Here is a 22,843-nt window from a genome sequence, read left to right as displayed (position 1 = left end):
CAAAGAATATGGTACTGGCATTCGACCAGTAATGCAGATCCTGGAACAAAACTGAGCACTCAGAAATAAAAATTTTCAAAACAGACCAACTAATACTTATGAAGGGAATCAAGACCACAGTGTAGAAAAGACATCCTCTCCAATAGACAGGACAGGAAAAACAATACTTAACATAAAAGTAGACCCCCTTTATTATACTGGAATTTATCTCAAATTACCCTGAAACAGATCAGAAATTTAAACACAGAGCTGAAACCATAAAACTACTGCAAGAGAACACATTGTACAACTACTGAATGCCACTCTTCTTCTTTGCTTTTTGTATAGAACACCAAACCCACAAGCAACCCAAGTAAAACCTAGTAAGTGAAACTTTATCACACTAAATTGATTTTGCATGGAAAAGGACATTGTCAACAACAACAATAAAAGGACAGTGTACTAGATCGGTAAAAATATTTGCAAATGATTTGCCCAATAAGGAATTAAATCCGAGGTAGATAAATCCTGCCATTTGCAACAACATGGATGAACATGGAGAGTAGTGTGCTAAGAGAAACATGGCACAGAGAGAAAGCAAACACCATAGGACCTCATTTATATGTGGAATCAGGACTGAATACAGGCATCAAAGTTCAGAGATGCTCCTAATCTCTCAGCTTTGAGTGACCTGGATTTTCTGCACAAGTCTGAAATGAAGAGAAGAACTATCAGTCGCCTGGCTGACTATTAAAGGTATACTCCACCACGCACAGAGCCTAAAACAGAGGTTGAGAGGCCTGGTGGTTTTTAATGAAACCTCAAACATGGGCAGTCTGCTAGGTTATAAACAAGCATTCAGTGGCTACACACAAGGAAAAAATACATAACATACAGAATCAGTTCAGAAATCATCCAACAAATGACGACAAAACAAAGCTCTGGGGGAAGAAATCTGATGTTCCATCTCACCATGTTATATCTGCATTTTCTAGTTTTCAACAACAACAACAAAACACGAGACACACAAAGAAATAGGAGAAGATATCTGGTCACATATAAGGAAATAAGTAGTTAATACAAAGCATGGCTTAGAAAGCCTAGAAGCTGGACTTAACAGGGACTTTACATCAGGTAGTATAGATAAAAAGAATACAAGAAACATTGCGTATAATTTTTTTTTAATTGTCAAGAATATTTCACTAGAGAATCAGGACATACCAATTCTTTAAAACAAAACCAGTGGAGATGAAAAGTGGACTGGCTGACTTCAAACTGTCTTTGTAAATCACTAATAGAACAACCACACCAAAAAATCAACAAGGAAACAGAAGGCTGAAACTTTACAAATATCTAAGAAAGTCTTAGGTATTTACATAAAACATGACCTGATAACAGAATAGAGAAACAGCAATTATTTCACTCAAAATTTAATTAAGCACAGCGATGGGTTTGACCCAGAAATCAAAAGGATTTCTGTCTCAAAAGTCATATTCCAAACATTGAGATCATAGTGGACAACTACCAAGTAGTTGATGCTGAAGCTGAAACTCCAATACTTGGGCCACCTGATGCGAAGAGCTGACTCATTTGAAAAGACCCTGATGCTGGCTGGGAGAGATTGAGGTCCAGAGGAGAAAGTCATGACAGAGGATGAGATGGCTGGATGGCATCACTGACTCAGAGGACGTGAGTTGAGTAAACTTTAGGAGTTGGGGTTTGACAGGGAGGTCTGGTGTGCTGTAGTCCATGGGGTTTCAAAGAATCAGACACAACTGAGTGACTGAACTGAGAAGACTGCCTTTTAATTTTCTTGAGTGTGTTCTTGTTTTGCTGGAAGATTAGCATGGGTTGTCTTGCACTGCAGCTTGCTGCTCTTGGATGGAGCTTGCTTTCAGTATAGGCATGTATCCTTTTGGATGGGATCTTATCTATCACTATTCCCTGGGGCCAGGGGTTCTATGATGATCCAAAGTTTTGGAGCTGAGCTACCTGCCTCTGGTTTTTGGTCCCCCTCTTTCAGTAACCTCAAACTACACTTTCAACATTGTACAGAAGACAAAACTCCATGTTAGTGGTGAAATAACTCCACATCCTGAACAGTCAGAGAGATTCACAGTGTTATATATAGAAAAGAATAGGGAAGAGCTAGATAGAGGTGATCAGGAGGAGAAAAGAAAGTCAAAAGGAAAGAGAGCAGTCAAGCCTGTAATCAAATCACTGAGTGAAAATGGATATTAAAAAATACATTCTTAATGCTACAAAATTAATAACAAATATCAGAAAGCAAAAATTAAAAACCTAGCCTAGAATTTGGAGTCCCAAATGTACAATATAAAATAAACCAAAACATAATCGAACACAAAAATTAGAAAAAAATATTGTGAGGTCAGTTCGGTTCAGTTCGTCTCTTGTTCTAGCTTGCACTTTTTCTCAAAGTCTGCAATTGTCCTTATATGCAGTTGTACTGCTTGATTTTAGTCTGTTGCATCTGCCATTTCTGGAGTGGTTCTCCTGTCTTATCTTTACTTACGCTGACTTCCTCTGCTTGAAACTCTCTTCAATGTTTAATCTAAGCCCTGATAGGAAGAGGTGACAGTAGACCCTTATTCAGGGTCATTTGCTCTGTTGTGCTGTGAAAAGGCAGGAACACTGGAAACAAATCCCACTGCTGGGATTTGTGGGGAGCCCTGTAGTGAATGAACAGCACAGGGTCTGCCAAAGTCCAGGGTGATGTGCACTTCTCAGATCCAACCACTCAAGCTCCTGGGTGCCCCGTGAGGGCACAGTCACAGGAAGGCCATGTATCTCCCAGGCCCATGCACTTCCCAGGCCCAAGCTACTCAGGGTCCGTCCTGTGCTAGGTGTGCAGTCCCAGACTGGCCGTGTGTCTCCTGAACTTCCCAGGTCCAAGCTTCTCAGATTCCCAAGTGTTCTATGAAGGCCCAGTCCCAGTTGAGCCATGTATCTCTTGCTTTTCCCAGGCCCAAGCAGTCCAGACTCCCCAGTTTTCTGTCGGGGCAGAGTCCCAGGTGGGTTCTTTGTCTCCTGCACTTCCAAGGCCCAACCTGCTTGTATTTCTGGGGGTTCTATGAATGCCTAGTCCCAGTTGAGCCATGAATCTCCTGCTCTTCCCAAGCCAAAGGGGCCTGGTGTTCTGCCAGAGCATAGTCCTTGGTGGGCTTTTTGTCTAATACACTTCCCAGGTCCAAGCTGTTCAGGTTCCAGGATGTTCCAGAGTACAATGTTCCAGAGAGCCACTCAGGCTCTCAGGATAACTGTGATATCATAGTCCCTGCTGGGCCATTTTTTTCGTCCACTGCTCAGGTTCAATCTGGTCAGTTTCTCAGATACTTCACAAGGATACTGTTCATGGTGAGCTGTGCATCTCCTCAGAGGAGTTGCTCTCAGGTTATGACACTCTTGGCAGCTATAAACAATCCCAGATCTCAGGAAGCCATGGTTAGAGGGTGCTCATGGATAGAGTCTGCTCACAGTTTGGCATGAGATGCAGTCTCCTCGGCCTAAAAGGTTATGACCTTCTACCTCTGGTTGTCAACATTCTGAATCTTTGCCTTCTGGGAGGGCCATAATGGAAGCTGGCTTGCTCTCCTTTGGTAAATTCTAGGGCACAGTCTGTTTTGTGATCAGGTCAGGGGTCACAGTGTGGTCTTAGAGCCTTTCCTTGGGAACACTCCTTTTCTTTTTTCTTATTTTTTTTTTTTTTTAATTTTTGTCTCTCTGGCATTATGCGCTTCAGCCTGCTACATCACATCAGTTCTCTCAGAGTGTCCTCAGAGCTTTCAAACCCCATCTTTATTCTAAGGACTGATGATACAGAGGGCGCCTCTGTACATAGCCCCCACTCATTGTGGGTGGACACGAGACCATGAGCCAATTCTCTACTGATAATTGCCTTTTTAGCTTGAATTATGAGATGATTTTTGTTTGGGGTGGATGGGTGGTTATACCACCCTCTGAGATTCCAAAGTGGCCCACTGAATCAACCTCTGAAAGGGTTTCCTGTGGTATGGAAAATTCTCCTTCTCTAATAGCTTAAGATGAATAGTGTCAGATTCATGATTTCTGAAGAAGATTTAACTCAGGACAAAGGGCCAGGCTTGATCACTCAAGATCTCTTGCATAGCAGAGTTTTATTAAAGTAAGAAAAGGAACAGAGAAAGCTTGACATGGACATCAGAAGGGAGCCAGAGAATGTCCCCCTTGCTAGTGTTTGCAAGGGAGTTACATACAATTTAATTTAGTTATTATAATAAATAAAAAGAATGCCTCATGTTTGTGAAAATTTTACCAGTCCTACTCGCACAATTTATATTTTAGGATAACAGGATTAAAATTTAACAATAGAAAGATCCTACCAGACCCACTCCCATAATATAGCTTCTAAAATATTAGGATTCTTCAGAAGGTTTTCAGGGAGGAGATACTGTCCTCAAGCATGATACATTGTTGGTATATAATCCCAATTACTGTTCATGGGATTCTCAAGGCAAGAATACTGAAGTGGTTTGCCATTCCCTTCTCCAGTGGACCACATTCTGTCAGATCTCTCCACCATGACCCGCCCATCTTGGGTTGCCCCATGGGCATGGCTTAGTTTCATTGACTTAGACAAGGATGTGATCCTAGTATGATTAGATTGACTAGTTTTCTGTGAGTATGGTTTCAGTGTGTCTGCCCTCTGATGCCTTCTTGCATCACCTACCGTCTTACTTGGGCTTCTCTTACCTTGGGCATGGGGTATCACTTCACAGCTGCTCCAGCAAAGCGCAGCCTCTGCTCCTTACCTTGGACAAGGGGTATCTCCTCACCATCCCCCTTCCTGACCTTCAGCGTGGGATAGCTCCTCTAGGCCCTCCTGCGCCTGTGCGGCCATGGCTCCTTGGCCATGGGGTTGGTCCTCCCAGCAGCCGCCTCTGGCCTCCGGCGTGGGGTTGCTCCTCCTGGCCGCTGCCCCTGGCCTCTGGTGTGGGAGCGTGGGGTAGCTCCTCCCGGTTGGAGCCCCTGGACTCGGGCTGAACAGTATGAAAAAGCAAAATGATAGGATACTGAAAGAAGAACTCCCCAGGTCAGTAGGTGCCCAATATGCTACTGGAGATCAGTGGAGAAATAACTCCAGAAAGAATGAAGGGAAGGGGCCAAAGCAAAAAGAATATCCAGCTGTGGATGTGACTGGTGATAAAAAGCAAGGTCTGATGCTGTAAAGAGCAATATTGCATAGGAACCTGGAATGTCAGGTCCATGAATCAAGTAAATTGGAAGTGGTCAAACAAGAGATGGCAAGAGTGAATGTCGACATTCTAGGAATCAGCAAACCAAAATGGATTGGAATGGGTGAATTTAACTCAGATGACCATTATATCTACTACTGTGTGCAGGAATCCCTCAGAAGAAATGGAGTAGCCATCATGGTCAACAAAAGAGTCCGAAATGCAGTACTTGGATACAATCTCAAAAACAACAGAATGATCTCTGTTCATTTTGAAGGCAAACCATTCAATATCACAGTAATCCAAGTCTATGCCCCAACCAGTAACACTGAAGAAACTGAAGTTGAATGGTTCTATGAAGACATACAAGACCTTTTAGAACTAACACCCAAAAAAGACGTCCTTTTCATTATAGGAGACTGGAATGCAAAAGTAGGAAGTCAAGAAACATCTGGAGTAACAGGTAAATTTGGCCTTGGAATACTGAATGAAGCAGGACAAAGACTAATAGTGTTTTGCCAAGAAAATGAACTGGTCATAGCAAACACCCTCTTCCAACAACACTAGAGAAGAGTCCACACATGGGCATCACCAGATGTTCAACACTGAAATCAGATTGATTATATTCTTTGCAGCCAAAGATGGAGAAGTCCTATACAGTCAACAAAAACAAGACTAGGAGCTGACTGTGGCCCAGATCATCAACTGCTTATTGCCAAATTCAGACTTAAATTGAAGAAAATAGGGAAAACCACTAGACCATTCTGGTATGACCTCAATCAAATCCCTTATGATTATACAGTGGAAATAAGAAATAGATTTAAGGGCCTAGATCTGATAGATAGAGTACCTGATGAACTATGGAATGAGTTTCGTGACATTGTACAGGAGACAGTGATCAAGACAATCCCCATGGAAAAGAAATGCAAAAAAAAGCAAAATGGCTGTCTAGGGAGGCCTTACAAATATCTGAGCAAAGAAGAGACATGAAAAACAAAGGAGAAAAGGAAAGATATAAGCATGTGAATGCAGAGTTCCAAAGAATAGCAAGAAGACATAGAACAGCCTTCCTCAGCGATCAAGCAAAGATATAGAGGAAAACAACAGAATGTGGAGGACTAGAGATCTCTTCAAGAAAATTGGAGATACCAAGAGAACATTTCATGCAAAGATGGGCTTGATAAAGGACATAAATGGTATGGACTGAACAGAAGCAGAAGATATTAAGAAGAGGTGGCAAGAATACACAGAAGAACTGTACAGAAAAGACCTTCATGACCCAGATAATCACGATGGTGTGATTACTGACCTAGAGCCAGACATCCTGGAATGTGAAGTCAAGTGGGCCTTAGAAAGCATCACTACAAACAAAGCTGGTGGAGGTGATGGAATTCCAGTTGAGCTATTTCAAATCCTGAAAGAAGATGCTGTGAAAGTACTGTACTCAATATGTCAGCAAATTAAGGAAACTGAGCAGTGGCCACAGGACTGGAAAAGGTCAATTTTCATTCCAATCCCAAAGAAAGGCAATGCCAAAGAATGCTCAAACTTCCGCACAATTGCACACACTAGTAAAGTAATGCTCAAAATTCTCCAAGCCAGGCTTCAGCAATATGTGAACCGTGAAATTCCTGATGTTCAAGCTGGTTTTAGAAAAGGTAGAGGAACCAGAGAGCAAATTGCCAACATCCGCTAGATCATGGAAAAGGCAAGAGAGTTCCAAAAAAAACCCCATCTATTTCTGCTTTATTGACTATGCCAAGTCTTTGACTGTGTGGATCACAATAAACTGTATAAAATTCTGAAAGATATGAGAATACAAGACCACCTGACCTGCCTCTTGAGAAATGTGTATGCAAGTCAGGAAGCAACAGTTAGAACTGAACATGGAACAACAGACTGGTTCCAAATAGGAAAAGAAGTACGTCAAGGCTGTATATTGTCATCCTGTTTATTAACTTATATGCAGAGTACATCATGAGAAACGCTGGACTATTGCTGGGAGAAATATCAATAACCTCAGATATGCAGATGACACCATCTTATGGCAGAAAGTTAAGAGGAACTAAAAAGCCTCTTGATGAAAGTGAAAGTGGAGAGTGAAAAAGTTGGCTTAAAGCTCAACATTCAGAAAACGAAGATCATGACATCTGGTCCCATCACTTCATGGCAATCAGATGTGGAAAAAGTGGAAACAGTGTCAGACTTTATTTTTCTGGCTCCAAAATCACTGCAGATGGTGACTGAAGCCATGAAATTAAAAGATGCTTACTCCTTGAAGGAAAGTTATGTCCAACCTAGATAGCATATTCAAAAGCAGAGACATTACTTTGCCAACAAAGGTCCATCTAGTCAAGGCTATGGTTTTTCCAGTGGTCATGTATGAATGTGAGAGTTGAACTGTGAAGAAGGCTGAGAGCCGAAGAATTGATGCTTTTGAACTGTGGTGTTGGAAAAGACTTTTGAGAGTCCCTTGGACTGCAAGGAGATTCAACCAGTGCATTCTGAATGAGATCAGCCCTGGGATTTCTTCGGAAGGAATGATGCTAAAGCTGAAACTCCAGTACTTTGGCCACCTCATGCGAAATGTTGACTCATTGGAAAAGACTCTGATGCTGGGAGGGATTGGGGGTAGGAGGAGAAGGGGATGACAGTGGATGAGATCGCTGGATGGCATCACTGAGTCGATGGAAATGAGCGTGGGTGATCTCGGGGATTTGGTGATGAGCAGGGAGGTCTTGAATGCTGCGATTCATGGGGTTGCAAAGAGCGACTAAACTGAACTGAACTGAACTGAATCCCAATTACAGAGTTTAAACTGAGCTGTTTGCTGTATAATCATCAGTTCCAGGTTTAAAGAACACACACACACACACATTTCATGTGACTAAACTAAGGAATATAGAGAAAAACAAAGAAGCAAGCAAACAAACATGTTTGCCCTTTTCTCCTCCTTGAGATTTCCAGAACCCTATCTCCTCCTCATGAATCCAGACACCTTTATCCTCTTTGGGGTGCCCAGACTTCTTATCAATCTGCCTAGGTATTGACTCTCTATCCCCAACACAAGTTCAGTTCAGTTGCTCAGTCATGTCCAGCTATTTGTAACCCCAAGGACTGTGGCACACCAGGCTCCTCTGTCCATCACCAACTTCCATAGCTTCCTCAAACTCATCTCCATTTAGTCTGTGATAGACTCAATCTCATCCTATGTTATCTGCTTCTCCTCCTGCCTTCAATCTTTCCCAGCACTGGGGTCATTTGCAAGAGTCAGTTCTTTGCATCAGGTAGCCAAAGTATTGTAGCTTCAGCTTTAGCATCAGTCCTTCCAATAAATATTCAGGACTGAATTTCTTACTAACTGATTTTATTCCCTTGCTCTCCAAGGAACTTTGAAGAGTCTTCTCCAACACCACACTTCAAAAGCATCAAGTTTTCAGGGCTCAGCTATCTGTATAGTCCAACTCTCACATCCATACATGACTACTGGAAAAATTATAGCTTGGACTAGAAAGACTTTTGTTGGCAAAATAATGTCTCTGTTTTTAAATATGATGTCTAGGTTGGTCATAGCCTTTCTTCCAAGAAGCAAGTATCTTTTAATTTTATGCTGCAGCCACCATCTACAGTGATTTTGGAGCTAAGAAAATAAAGTCTCTCACTGTTTCCATTGTTTCCCCATCTATTTGCCGTGAAGTCATGGGACCAGATGCCATGATCTTCATTTTTGAATGCTGAGTTTTAAGTCAGCTTTTTCACTCTCCTGTTTCACTTTCATCAGGAGGCTCTTTAGTCTCTCTTTAATTTATGCTATATGTGTTTTGCCATCTGTGTACCTGAGGTTATTGCTATTTCTCCAAGAAATTTTGATTTCAGCTTGTGTTTCATCCAGTCTGGCATTTTACATGATGTAATCTGCATCTAATTTGAATAAGCAGGGTTACAATTCAGAACTAGTCCATTGTTGCATGTCTGGTTCTAGAATGAGTCTCTATCCCTAAATCCTTTGTCCCTCTTTTCTTGTTTATCTCTTCTCATACCTCATTATCAGCAAATTGGCCTTTCTGGGTATCTGGTGTCCTCTGCCAGCATATAGGACTTGTTTAGTGAAAGTTACTCCATATCCTGTCAATCTTTTGAGGTATTTACTGGGAAAAAAATTGAACTCCTTCTGGTATGTCACTGCCATCTTAGGACCAGTCTACTGAGTTTATATTCAAAGGTATGCATTCTGCGACTGCTAAGCAAGTGCTCTAAGGTAGGCATACTGTCAATATAATACCATCAAGTACTACTGAGCTCACAGCAGCGAAGCTATTGAGCTCACCCTCTGTTTGCATCCGGCAACTACTTAGTTTGCATTCTGAAGTATGATCCTTACCACAGTTGTGCCCCCACTCTGTGGCAATTATGCTGCAACTCATGATCTGGCACTCATTAGTATATGAACCACTACTTCTGATTATGCATGCAGCAACTACTGAGGTTGAAATCACAAGTTTGCATTTTGCTTTTACTGAGAATTGAATTAGAACAGGTGTACTAAGTAGCTTGCACTCTGGAACATACATTACAACTCTAGAGCATAAGTATCACAACCAAGTGTGCCTGCGCTCTGGACCTGGCATTCCGTAACGACTGAAAATGCAAGAAGCTTTTCATAACTACTGCCCCCTGATTTCAGACCACTGCTGCTGCTGCTGCTGCTGCTAAGTCACTTCAGTCGTGTCCGACTCTGTGTGACCGCATAGACAGCAGCCCACCAGGTTCCCCTATCCCTGGGATTCTCTGGGCAAGAATACTGGAGTGGGTTGCCACTTCCTTCTCCAATGCATGTATGCACGCTCAGTCGCTTTAGTCTTGTCCGACTCCGTGTGAACCTATGGAGAGCAGCCCACCAGGCTCCTCTGTCCACGGGATTCTCCAGGCAAGAATATTGGAGTGGGTTGCCATTTCCTTCTCCGATTTCAAACCACACATGCTACAAACACCGACCTTGCACTCTGGAATACGCGCTTGTCAATACTGAGACCGCCATCTAGAGGACGCTCGCGGGAACTACTTAGTTTCCAATCTGGATCACCCTTTCTGCCACTATTGAGATTATTGACAAGATTTAGAACAAGTGCCTTGTTGTCACTGAGACTGCACAGTAAAACATACATCCCATCACTCCTGAACACGGGTTCTTGAGATATGGCCTGCCACTACTGAGCCTGTCCCTAAAACATGCCTGTTGTAACTACATATACACTTTTGGTATATTAAACTCTGGATTCTGCATCCCTGCACTACTGAAATTGCCTTCCAGAACAAGAGTTCATCACCTGCTGAACTTTCACTCTAAAGCATAAATATCACAATAATCAGTTTGCTGCTTTATAGGTAAGTCAGGCCACTTCTCAACCTGTGCTGTAGTTCAGGTATGCCTAAACAATTACTGAACTTGCACTCTGAAGTTTACTTCTGGACACAACTGAGTCAGCACTCCTACAGACATAGTAAGTTTGAACACTAGAGGACATGGTACACTCTACTGAGCATGAGCTCAAGTGCAGACATCCGGGCTCTGCTGAGAACATGCTCTAGTTGCACACATTCCACAGTAACTGAACTCGCAATTGGGAGTACAGATCTCATGACTACAGAGTGCACACATTTTATCATGGGTTTTGCACTACTGAGGTTTACTCAAAAGCGTATCTCCCATCATGACTGTGTGTGCCTTCAATAGCCAATGTTCTGACACTACTGAGACTATGCTGTAGAGTAAGAATGCCTGAACTATGCAACTGCACACTGAATCATGCATCCAAGCAACATAAATCCTAGTACTATAGCACACTTGTCACTTACACATTTGTCCTTACACTAAGCAGACATGGCACAGCTAGTGAGCGTGTGGTCTAGAGCATGTGTGTGGCCATTACTAATTTTGCACTCTGAAGCATGTGTCTTGCCACTTGTAAACCCAGGCCCCAAAACACTCATGTTTCAGCTACTGATTTTGCACCCTGGTACACTGTTTTATCACTGCTGAGCCTGCCTTATAGACCATGAGTTCCACTACTACTAATCTTGCTCCATGGCCTGTGTGTTTAAACTAGTGATTCCACACTCTGCAGCTGAAATTTGCCAATGACTTGGCTTGCCCTCTGTTGCATATTCCCCCCCCCCACTCTTCTTCCTGTACTCTAGAATAGGTGTCCCAGTTACTGAGGTTGCACTCTGGAGGACCTATTCCAGGAAAATGGGGGCTGCATTGTAAAACATATGTCCTACCCACGAATGAACTGTCATTCTAGATCAACTGTGTGACCACTAGTGACCTTGAATTTTGAAGCATTAAACTCACTTCCTTGAGGTATTGCTCTAGAAAGTGTGTGTAACAATTACTCAGTGGCATTTTATACCAGCCATTATACTGCTAGTCATTCAGCACTCTAGACTGTGCAAGTTGTGACCTATGGATGATCTGCCACAACTACAGACCTGGTGTATACTTCATATTTCCTGCTACAATTGATCATGAGTTATAACACACATATGCCACAACCCTTGTGCTTGCACTGTTGAGGACTTGTCTTCCCACTACTGAGCTTGTGTGGCAGAGCAGGTGTATCACATTTTCTCAGTTTGATCTCTGAATATGCATCCAAAAATAAAAACCCAGCATTCAAGAGAACATGTCCCTCAATTACTGTGTCTGCACTCTTAAACAAGTGTACTGCAACTCCTGAGACAACACTCAAGCACAGGTAGAGCAGGCATGCTGCATCTGCTGAACTTAACTCATCAGCATGCATCTCAACAGTGAAACACACTTTAGACATACCCCTCTTAATACAGACCCATGATCTAGAGCAGGCATGCTTCAAATGCTGAATCTTTGTTTTAGAGAACATGTTCTTCATCTCTTGAGACTGTGCTTTTGAGGATTCTCCCCACCACTACTAAGACTGTGCTCTAGAGCAGATGACACAAATAGTAGGATGGCACTTTGGAGCCTGCATACATCACTACTGTGTCTGAGCTCTAGCATAGAAGTACTGATTAGCTTGCAATCTGGAGCACACGTTCTGCCACTAGTGTGCTTGCCTTAAGAACAGGCTGTCTGAAGCTATCCTGATGGCAATGGCAATATGTATCCAGCCACTACTAAATGAACACTAGAGCACAGTTCCTACCACTACTGAGCGTGTACTCTACCACAAGATGACTAAAACTGCTCAGTTGCATTGTGGAGCATACCTCTTTCCACAACTGAACTTGAATTCTACAGCAAATGTTACGCAACCACGGATCTTGTGCTCTAGAATTGGCACACCATAAATAATTTTCTTAATATTTGAAGTGTGTGTCTGGCCAACACTAAATCCATGCTTTAGATCAGCTGTGCTGAAATCACTGAGCTTTCCCTCAGGTGTTGTATGTCTGAACTCACATTTTATAGCATACCTACTGCCACTGTGGATTCTATGCTCTAAAACTATCGTGAGAAGAGAGAACAAGATGGTGGAGCTGTAGGTGGATGTGGAGTACGTCCCTCTATGGATACATCAGGTATACACCTTCAGACACAGACAAGTAATAAGAACATCAGCTGAAAGCAGACAGGAGTACCTGACCAGTGGAAAAGAATATATAGGACCACGCAAAGCTCAGTAGGATGAAAGAACTGGGGGGGGGGGGGGAGGGGGGGAGTGTTAGTAGGACTGGATCTGCCCTGAGTGGATGAAGGAACTGAAGCAGGGGTCCAATCCCACATTGGGGGAATTGTCTGAATCATATAATAAATATTTAAAGCTGAGAGTGAAACAGCTGATCTGTGGAAACCTAGATGCAGTGAGAATCAGAGTCCTTGCTGCAGTCGTACATACCCCAGACAAGGACATGTGTCCCCTGAAAGGCACAGTGGCTGGGAGCTGGAGTTTAGGGATTCTGGAGGGACTTCCAGGTGAGGGCTGCTGTTTACTGTGGAGAGATGGAGAGAGGGGGTGTGAGGGAGGAGACTGTGGTAGGATACGCCTGTGGAGGAAAGCCAGGCAGCCATGGAAGCAAGGCAATATCACTGAGTCACATGTATGGGGTGGAGCAATCACCATTGCTATCTCTCCCAAAATGCTAGCATCAGCAGTTACTACAATAGTAAGGCTGACACATCAAATGCTGAACACACTGAAATACAGAGCAGGACACCACCCAGGGTGCTCCTTTAAGTGCCTTATGCACTGATCTACAGAGTAGAACCCCAGCCAGGGAGGTCTGTCTATGTGCTGACACATTGAACAACAGAGAAAAATTCCAGGGCAAGGCAGCCTTCTAAGTGCCTGAATGGGTGGAAGTACAGAGAAAGACTGGCCAAAGAGGCCTTCTGATCGCCAACTACAAGAAGCTCAAAAAAAGAAGACTCTGATAGGGCCATAACTCCTGTGGTCTAGTCAGTCTGTGTCCCTGCACCCTGCACACTTGGCACCACCAAGGTCACTGAAAGCCAAGTAGCTGCTCCACATTCACAGTTAACTGTCACTGGAGAAAAACTGCCACAGGTTAAAAAAAAAAAAAATCTTGCAACTATTTGCACAAGATTGCTTCAGTCCTGTCTAACTCTTTGTGGGACACATTTCATTACTACAGAGAACAAGCTCTAAAATACATATACTGGAACAATTGACCTTTTCCAGTCTTGTTGCCACTGCTGAGTTTTCCAAATTTGCTGGCATATTGAATTCAGCACTTTCACAGCACTATCTTTTAGGATTTGAAATACCTCAACTGGAGTTCCATATCTCCACTAGCTTTGTTTGTATTGATGCTTCCTAAGGCCCACTTCAGAAAAGGCAATAGCACCCCACTCCAGTACTCTTGCCTGGAAAATCACATGGGTGGAGAAGCCTGGTAGGCTGCAGTCTATGGGGTCGCTAAGAGTCAGACACGACTGAGCAATTTCACTTTAACTTTTCACTTTCATGTATTGGAGAAGGAAATGGCAACCCACTCCAGTGTTCTTGCCTGGAGAATCCCAGGGATGGGGGAGCCTGGTGGGCTGCCATCTATGGGGTCGAACAGAGCCGGACATGACTAAAGAGACTTAGTAGCAGCAGCAGCAAGGCCCACTTGATTTCATGTTCCAGGATGTCTGGCTCTAGGTGAGTGATCACATCATCATGATTATCTGGATCATGAAGATCTTTTCTGTATAGTTCTTCAATCTTTTCTGTATAGATTCTTGCTACCTCTTCTTAATATCTTTTGCTTCTGTTAGGTCCATACAATTTCTGCCCTTTACTGAGTCCATCTTTGCATGAAATGTTCTCCTGGTATCTCTAATTTTCTTGAAGAGATCGCTAGTCTTTCCCATTCTATTGTTTTCCTCTATTTATTTGCATTGACCATCGAGGAAGGCTTTCTTATCTCTCCTTGCTATTATTTGGTACTCTGCATTTATATGGGTATATCTTCCCTTTTCTCCTTTGCCTTTTGGTTCTCTTCTTTTCTTAACTATTTGTAAGGTCTCCTCAGACAACCATTTCCTTTTTGCATTTCTCTTCTTGTGCATGGTCTTGATCACTGCCTCCTGTACAGTTTCACGAACCTCCATCTGTAGTTCTTCAGGCACTGTATCAAATTTAATCCCTTAAATCTTTTGTCACATCCACTGTATAATCAATCATAAAGGATCTGATTTAGGTCATACCTGAATAATATAGTGGTCTTCTCTACTTTCTTCAATTTAAGTCTAAGTCTATAGCATTAGTCCCACAAATACTGAGCTTCCACTCTGAACCTTCCTTCTTACAAGTATTTGTCCAACATTTTACAGCACTTTTCCTGCACCAATTTACCTCCACTCTGAAACACATGTACCATCACTCCTGAAAGGATGCTCAAGTGCATGCATTTAACTCCTACTGAGCCTATGCTCGAGTAGGCATGGCGATCTATTAAGCTTGCATTCTGCCACGTGCATCTTCCACTACTTACACTATGATACTGATGTCATGCTGCAAATACATAGTTGCAATCTCAAGCTTATCTTCTTTAACTTTCTGCTTCTATACCACCACACATCTTCTGCCCCTCCTAAGCCCACTTTCTTGAATAAGTAGAGAACAACTGTTGAGGTTTTATTCTGGGGCATGTCCCTTCTATTTCTGAACACATTTTTTTCATATTTCTTTTAAAAATGATTTATTTTAATTGGAATAGAATTACTATGTATTACTGTGATGGTTTTTGACATATACATCCACATGAATCAGCCACATGGAAACATGTGTTCCCCTGTCCTGAACACAACTCAAACCTCCCTTGTTTCTGGGTTCTTCCACAGCATAAGAGTTGGGTGCATCTTTCATGCATTGAACTTGCACTGGTCATCTCTTTTATATATGGTAATGCACCTGTTTCAATGCCATTTTCTCATCCCTGAACTCTCCTATTGAGCCTAGAGTCTGTTTTTATATGTGGATCTTCTTTACTAACCTCCTTGTAGGATCATTGTTACTATTTTCCTAAATCCCATTTATATGCATTAACAAACAATATTTGCCTCTCTCTTTTTAGCTTTTTTTCGTTCTGAATAACAGGCTGCAGGTTGAACTGCCTCATTAAAAGTGACACAAATATATGCCTTTCTGTAGCTGAGTAATATTCCATTTGTATATATACCACAACTTCCTTGTATATTCATCTGCTGATGTGTATCTAGATTACTTCCATGTCATAGCCATTGTAAAGAGAATTGCAATAAACATTGGGCTACACGGGTCTCTTTCAATTCTTATTCCCTCTGGGTATATGCCAAGATGGAGAAGACAATGGCACTCCACTCCAATTCTCTTGCCTGGAAAATCCCATGGACAGAGGCACCTGGTAGGCTGCAGTCCATGGGGTGGCTAAGAGTTGGACACGACTGAGTGACTTTGCTTTCACTTTTCACTTTTATGCATTGGGGAAGGAAATGGCAACCCACTCCAGTGTTCTTGCCTTGAGAATCCCAGGGATGGGGGAGCCTAGAGGGCTTGCGTTAATGGGGTGGCACAGAGTCGGACACGACTGAAGTGATTTACAGTACGGTACAGTATATGCCAAGAAGTGGGGTTGCTGGGTCATATGACAGTCCTACTCCAAGTTTCTCAAGGAATCTCCAAACTGTTCTGCATACAGGTTATGTCAGTTTGTGTTACCAGCAACAGTGTATTAGGGTTAACTTCTCCACACCCTCTCCAGGATTTCTTGCTTGTAGAATTTCTGGTGATGGCCACTCTGAAAAATGTGAGATGACTACTCATTACAATTTTAATTTTCATTTCTCTAATAATGAATGATGTTAAGCATATTTCATGTGTTTATTAACCATCTGTATGTATTCTTTAAAGAAATATATGCTTAGGGCTTTTGTCCTCTTTTAATGATGCTCTGAAAGTGCTGCATTCAATATGCCAACACATTTGGAAAACTCAGCAGTGGCCAAAGGACTGGAAAAGGTCAGTTTTCATTCCAATCCCAAAGAAAGGCAATGCCAAAGAATGCTCAAATCACCAAGCAATTGTACTCATCTCACACACTAGTAAAGTTATGCTCAAAATTCTCTAAGCCAGGCTAGAGCAATACGTGAAGCGTGAACTTCCAGATGTTCAGGCTGGTTTTAGAAAAGGCAGAGGAACCAGAGATCAAATGTCCAACATCTGCTGAATCACTGAAAAAGCAAGAGAGTTCCAGAAAAACATCTATTTCTGTTTTATTGACTATGCCAAAGCCTTTGACTGTGTGGATCACAATAAACTGTGGAAAATTCTGAAAGAGATGGCAATACCAGACCACCTGGCCTGCCTCTTGAGAAACCTATATGCAGGCCAGGAAACAACAGTTAGAACTGTACATGGAACAAGAGAGTGGTTCCAAATAGGAAAAGAAGTACGTCAAGGCTGTATATTGTCACCCTGATGGTTTAACTGATATGCAGAGTACATCATGAGAAACGCTGGGCTGGAAGAAGAACAAGCTGGAATCAAGATTGTCGGGAGAAATATCAATAACCACAGACATGCTGATGACACCACCTTTAAGGCAGAAAGTTAAGAGGAACTAAAAAGCCTCTCGGTGAAAGTGAAAGAGGAGAGTGAAAAAGTTGGCTTAAAACTCAACATTCAGAAAACGAAGATCATGACATCTGGTCCCATTACTTAGTGGGAAATATATGGGGAAACAGTATAAACAGTGTCAGACTTTATTTTGGGGGGCCCCAAAATCACTGCAGATGGTGATTTCAGCCAGGAAATTAAAAGATGCTTATGACCAACCTAGAGAGCATATTGAAAAGCAGAGACATTACTTTGCCAACAAAGTTTCGTCTACTCAAGGCTATGGTTTTCCCAGTGGTCATGTAAGGATGTGAGAGTTGGACTGTGAAGAAAGCTGAGTGCCAAAGAATTGATGCTTTTGAATTGTGGTGTTGGAGAAGCCTGTTGAGAGTTCCTTGGACTGCATGGAGATCCAACCAGTGCATTCTGAAGACCAGCCCTGGGCTTTCTTTGGAAGGAATGATGCTGAAGCTGAAACTCCAATACTTTGGCCACCTCATGTGAAGAGCTGACTCATTGGAAAAGACTCTGATGCTGGGAGGGATTGTAGTCAGGAGAAGGGGACGAGAGAGGATGAGATGGCTGGATGGCATCACTGACTCGATGGATGTGAGTTTGAGTGAACTCCGGGAGTTGGTGATGGACAGGGAGGCCTGGAGTGCTGCAATACATGGGGTCACAAAGAGTCGGACAGGACTGAGCGACTAAACTGAACTGAACTGAACTGACAAAGAATTAATCTCAAAAATCTCAAATCTCAAAAAACCTAGCAGCTCCTGAAGCTCAATTCTAGGAAAATAAACGACCCAATAAAAAAAAATGGGCCAAAGGACTAAACAGACATGTCTCCAAATAATATATACAGAAGCTTACAAACACATGAAAAGATGTTCAACATCACTCATTATCAGAGAAGTGCAAATCAAAACCAAAATGAGGTAGTATTTCATGCCAGTCAGAATGTCTGTGATCCAAAAGTCTACAAGCAATAAATGCTGGAGAGGGTGTGGAGAAAAGGAAACCCACTTACAGTGTTGGTGGGAATGCAAACTAGTACAGCCACTATGGAGAACACTGTGGAGATCCTTAAAAAAAAAAACAAAACTGGAAATAGAACTGCCGTATGACCCAGCAATCCCACTGCTGGGCATACAAACTGAGGAAACCAGAATTGAAAGAAACACGTGTACCCGCAATGTTCATCACAGCACTGTTTCTAATAGCCAGGATATGGAAGCAACCTAGATGTCCATCAGCAGAAAAATGGATAAGAAAACTGTGGTACATATAAACAATGGAGCATTACTCAGCCTTTGAAAATAATACATTTCAATCTATTCTAATGAGGTGGATGAAACTGAAGCCTATTTATACAGAATGAAGTTAGCCAGAAAGAAAAACACCAGTAGAGTAAACTAACGCATATATGTGGAATTTAGAAAGATGGTAAAGATAACCATATATACGAGACAGCAAAAGAGACACAGATGTATAGAACAGTCTTTTGGACTCTGTGGGAGAGGGCAAGGGTGGGATGCTTTGGTAGAATGGCACTGAAACATGTATAATATCATATTTTAAATGAATCACCAGTCCAGTTCGATGCATGATACAGGATGTTCGGGACTGGTGCACTGGGATAACCAGGAGCAATGGTATGAGGAGGGAGGTGGCAGGGGGTTTAGAATGGGGCACATGTGTACACATGTGGCAGATTTATGTTGATGCATGTCAAAACCAATACAATATTGTAAAGCAATTAGACTCCAATTAAAATAAATATATTTATATTAAAGATAAATAAAATAAAATTGTGTCCAATGTGAGGAGAACAACAGCGTTCTTTGAACAATATCTCTAAGTAAAGGAGAGTTGCAATTTTATGGGTTCAAGTTGTCCTCATAAGTATGAGCCCTACCTCTTATTACAGAAAGAATAGTGGAAGATGAGCTAGATTAAAGGAGAGCTTTTCAGCAACAGGATCTGAATGATTCCACCAGAAAGTCATTACCTAATGTAGGGCTTCCAAAACAGTTCATTTAAGACCTTGGGAGCTAGCAATGAGTTTGGCCACCTACATACAGTTGCATAAAATTATACTTTGACATATATACACCTGTGTGTGCATGAGTGTGTATATTAAAAAAAGTGCAATGGCTTTTAATTCCTGTTAGGTATGATAGAAATGGAAAATGTTAAAATCCAAATGTAGAATGATTAAAAAGTCTACTCCATTGTTGAATATATGTAAGTGGAAATACTTCCAAATATGTTTTCTTGGCTGCATGTAAAGTATGAGGACTCTTTTATACCACTCACCTCTCTCCTTTTAATAAAGATCTACCAATTTTCAAATGTTTGTCCAGTTTATGACAAAAATAGACAGATATAGAAATATGTATATATACAAATATCATATATAAAATAGAGAGATAAGTTTTCATAACAGAAAATATTGATACCAAGTTTAGATTTCATAATTGTTTCCAGCATCAAGCTCCACCTCAACAGGAAATAGCCAAAGTTCTTGCTGACTCAAACACTCCAAGAGCTGGGAAACCTGAAAAAGATATCGAACCTGCAACAGAGATTTTCTGTCACATTTATGATCGAGCTCTAAGTCCAACACTTTATTTCCTTTCATGTTCTAAGCAGTCCCTTCTTAAGGTTGAAAAGTATGAAAACTGAGAGAGAGAGATAGGATATTGTAGACCTCCTCATGTTCAAAAGTAATTTTAATCAGAGAAGCTAGAAAAGACAGAAACTAAGGAAAATAATCAAACGATAGAGAATAATAATGATTTAGCCATTAAGCAAATTCAAGGGTCTTTAGTTCCTCCTCAAAGGCCATCGTTAACATCCTGAGCAATATCCTGTGAACAATTTTAGAGATGCTAAAGCCCCAACCATGCTGAAAGTTATGTACGTAGACCATAGAGTAGTTGAAGCCAGACGGTTGATAGATTTTATTTCACAGAAGCCAGTAGACCAAGTTTGCTTGGGTAACAGTACTGAATATTAAGAATCTGTGTATAGAAGGGTGATAAGTCACTTTTATTTCAGAAACCAAATAGATTTATTGGTGTGATTTTTCTGTGTAAAAATTCTTTAGAAATGAGATTTTGCATGCTTCATGATTTTGGTTACTATTCCTGTAAGGAGTCTGTATTTAAAGTTGATGCTTTAATCAACTTTAATGTTTAAGTAAACACTAGTTGAACATTACCCTTCAATTGCTCTGAGACCAGTGACTTTGTGATGTCACAGTTTTGTTTTGTTTTGTTTTGTTTTTACTTTGAGGACCTCTGTGATGGTCTAGAGAGTTTCTCTCTGTAGGCAAGCCAAGCAGCAGTTGAAGTTGCAGTGTGTAAAATCAGACAAATGAGAAGGGTATCTGAAGAAAGATTCTCTGAGATGGCACATATTTATTCAGAAATTCAAGATGGGCCTCCTAAGGATGAATCAACTGGTTCAGAAACCTACCTTAGACATTCTTTGTATGATTATACACTTACTGGGGATTCGGTTTTGAGATCTATGACTGAAGAATATGTTTTTCAGGCTTTGTTTGAGGATCTTGTGATAAAAAGGCCATGCTACATATATTCCATCTCTGAAACAGATGAGGTGAATGATTTTCTTTCACTTACATTTCCACACAAACTTTGGAATATAGTTGAAAGTGATCACTTTGAATCTATTTGGTGGGATGAGAGAGACACATGTATAGTGATCAGTGAAGAACTCTTTAATAAAAAAGTCTTAGAAAGAAAGACACCTTTCAGAATATTTAAAACCAAGAGTATGAAAAGTTTAATTCGACAGCTTAACCTTTATGGTTTTAGTAAAAAGTGACAAACTTTTCAAAGATCTGCTTCACTACCTGTCTTTCTGGAAGAAGAAAACAACATCTCTCTTTTGAGTAAGGTATTCCAACATCTTTGCTTACTGGCAATATGTAAGATTACATCATGTGACCTAGAAAGCATGTTCACAGATGTAGCTAAAACGGAATTTTAACTTGAGGTAACAAATCGTTGAAAAAAAATATTTTTTGAAGTTGAGAATAGCTGGAGGTTAAAATATTGGATGTTTAACAAACTTTCCTAGCAACTTGAAACCAGATACAAGTCCTGAAGCTACTTAAAGTGGTATTTATTGTATATATACAACATTTTTAGTTGAGGAACATATTCTTTCTAACATGCTACCTGTTAAAACTATTAGTGGAGGTGTTTTATTTGATGCTATTTAATTGGTTTCATTAAAGGAATATATTTTTATAACAGCTTTAGTTGTCAGTTTTACCTTGGTTTATAAAGAAACTAAATAATGTAATCCTTTGGTTTTAGTTACAGACCTACTATAATCCAAATTTCAAAAAGGTCATCCCAGACTTTTAGTAAGAATGCAAAGAAGAGTTGGGATTAACAATGTGTCTCCAATATCTTCATTAGTTCAAGATAACAAGAAGCATATTGAAGCAAGTGTCAACAAAGATGATTGTAACTCTGAATTTCTTCCAGAAACTAGTGGAGAGAGTGCATTTTCAGGCTCCACAAGTTTAAGTGTGCCTTTCATACAAAAGCCTCATACCAGCCAGATAGTCACTAATACAAGTGCTCTATCTCCATGTAACTTATCTAACCCATCAGCATTATCAGTTAGACAAACAGACCAGATTGTGGTAGATCAATCTGCTGTTTTAAAAAAGTTGAGCATTTTTAATTGGCACTCACATTGCAGCCACACTCAAGTAAATGGACACGTTGAGGACTTTGCTACTACAACTACATCTACTTCTCAGAACCACATTGTATCTCCATTACAGAGCAGTTATTCCGGACTCATAGTGGAACCTTCTAAATTTCCAGTCAGGCATAGTGATATGTCAGGCCATGAGAGTCCTTTTCCTAACCTGCAAGAGAGAGGCAACTCATGGTTCTCAGTGCCAACAATCGCTTATACATCTGCCTCATTTCTTTCAAGTAAACTCGTCAACAATCATCATTATATGAAAACCATCCTAATTAAAACTGACCTATCAAATACGTGTCATATTATGGAACCTAAAGAAGATTGAACTTTATGTTGGGAGGTGTCAACAACTACCTACAATTCTTGTATTTAAACAATAAATTTACATGTTCATCTTCATAGTTTCATTTTCTATTTTCAAACAAAATGAGGCTTTAGTTCAATGGTTGGCTATTTTACTGCACGGTTTTCTAAACTCATCAGTTCAAGAAAACATTCCTTATGCATCCTAGGTAAATGACACCTGATCTAATATTTGTATGTAAGAAAATGAGAGCCAAGGGAAAAGAGGTAATGGATGTAAAGTGATTCCTGAAATCATCCCTGCTGAAATGAAGGGGTGTCTAAATTAGGATGATATGGATGAAAAAAGAGATGCAAATAAAATTAGAAAAATGAAAATACACCGTATGAACTTTAGGGCATTCACATATTATATTCTATTAGTTACTGGTAGAGTCTTAAAAGATGAGACAGCAGACTATTTTCATTATAGAAATTCATTTAGTC

The 22,843-nt window shown here is 41.0% G+C and overlaps 1 pseudogene; it reads left to right on the top strand.

Annotated features, from left to right (window-relative positions):
• Positions 1 to 20,710: 20,710 nt before the first annotated feature.
• LOC138986810 (heat shock transcription factor, Y-linked-like) lies at positions 20,711 to 22,379 on the top strand (annotated as a pseudogene).
• The last annotated feature ends 464 nt before the right edge of the window (positions 22,380 to 22,843 follow it).

The sequence above is a fragment of the Bos mutus genome, unplaced genomic scaffold (assembly GCF_027580195.1).
Source record: "Bos mutus isolate GX-2022 unplaced genomic scaffold, NWIPB_WYAK_1.1 CTG172, whole genome shotgun sequence".
Lineage (NCBI taxonomy): Eukaryota > Metazoa > Chordata > Mammalia > Artiodactyla > Bovidae > Bos > Bos mutus.
Note: the sequence above shows the minus strand (reverse complement) of the source record. Positions and strands in the feature narration are given on the sequence as shown.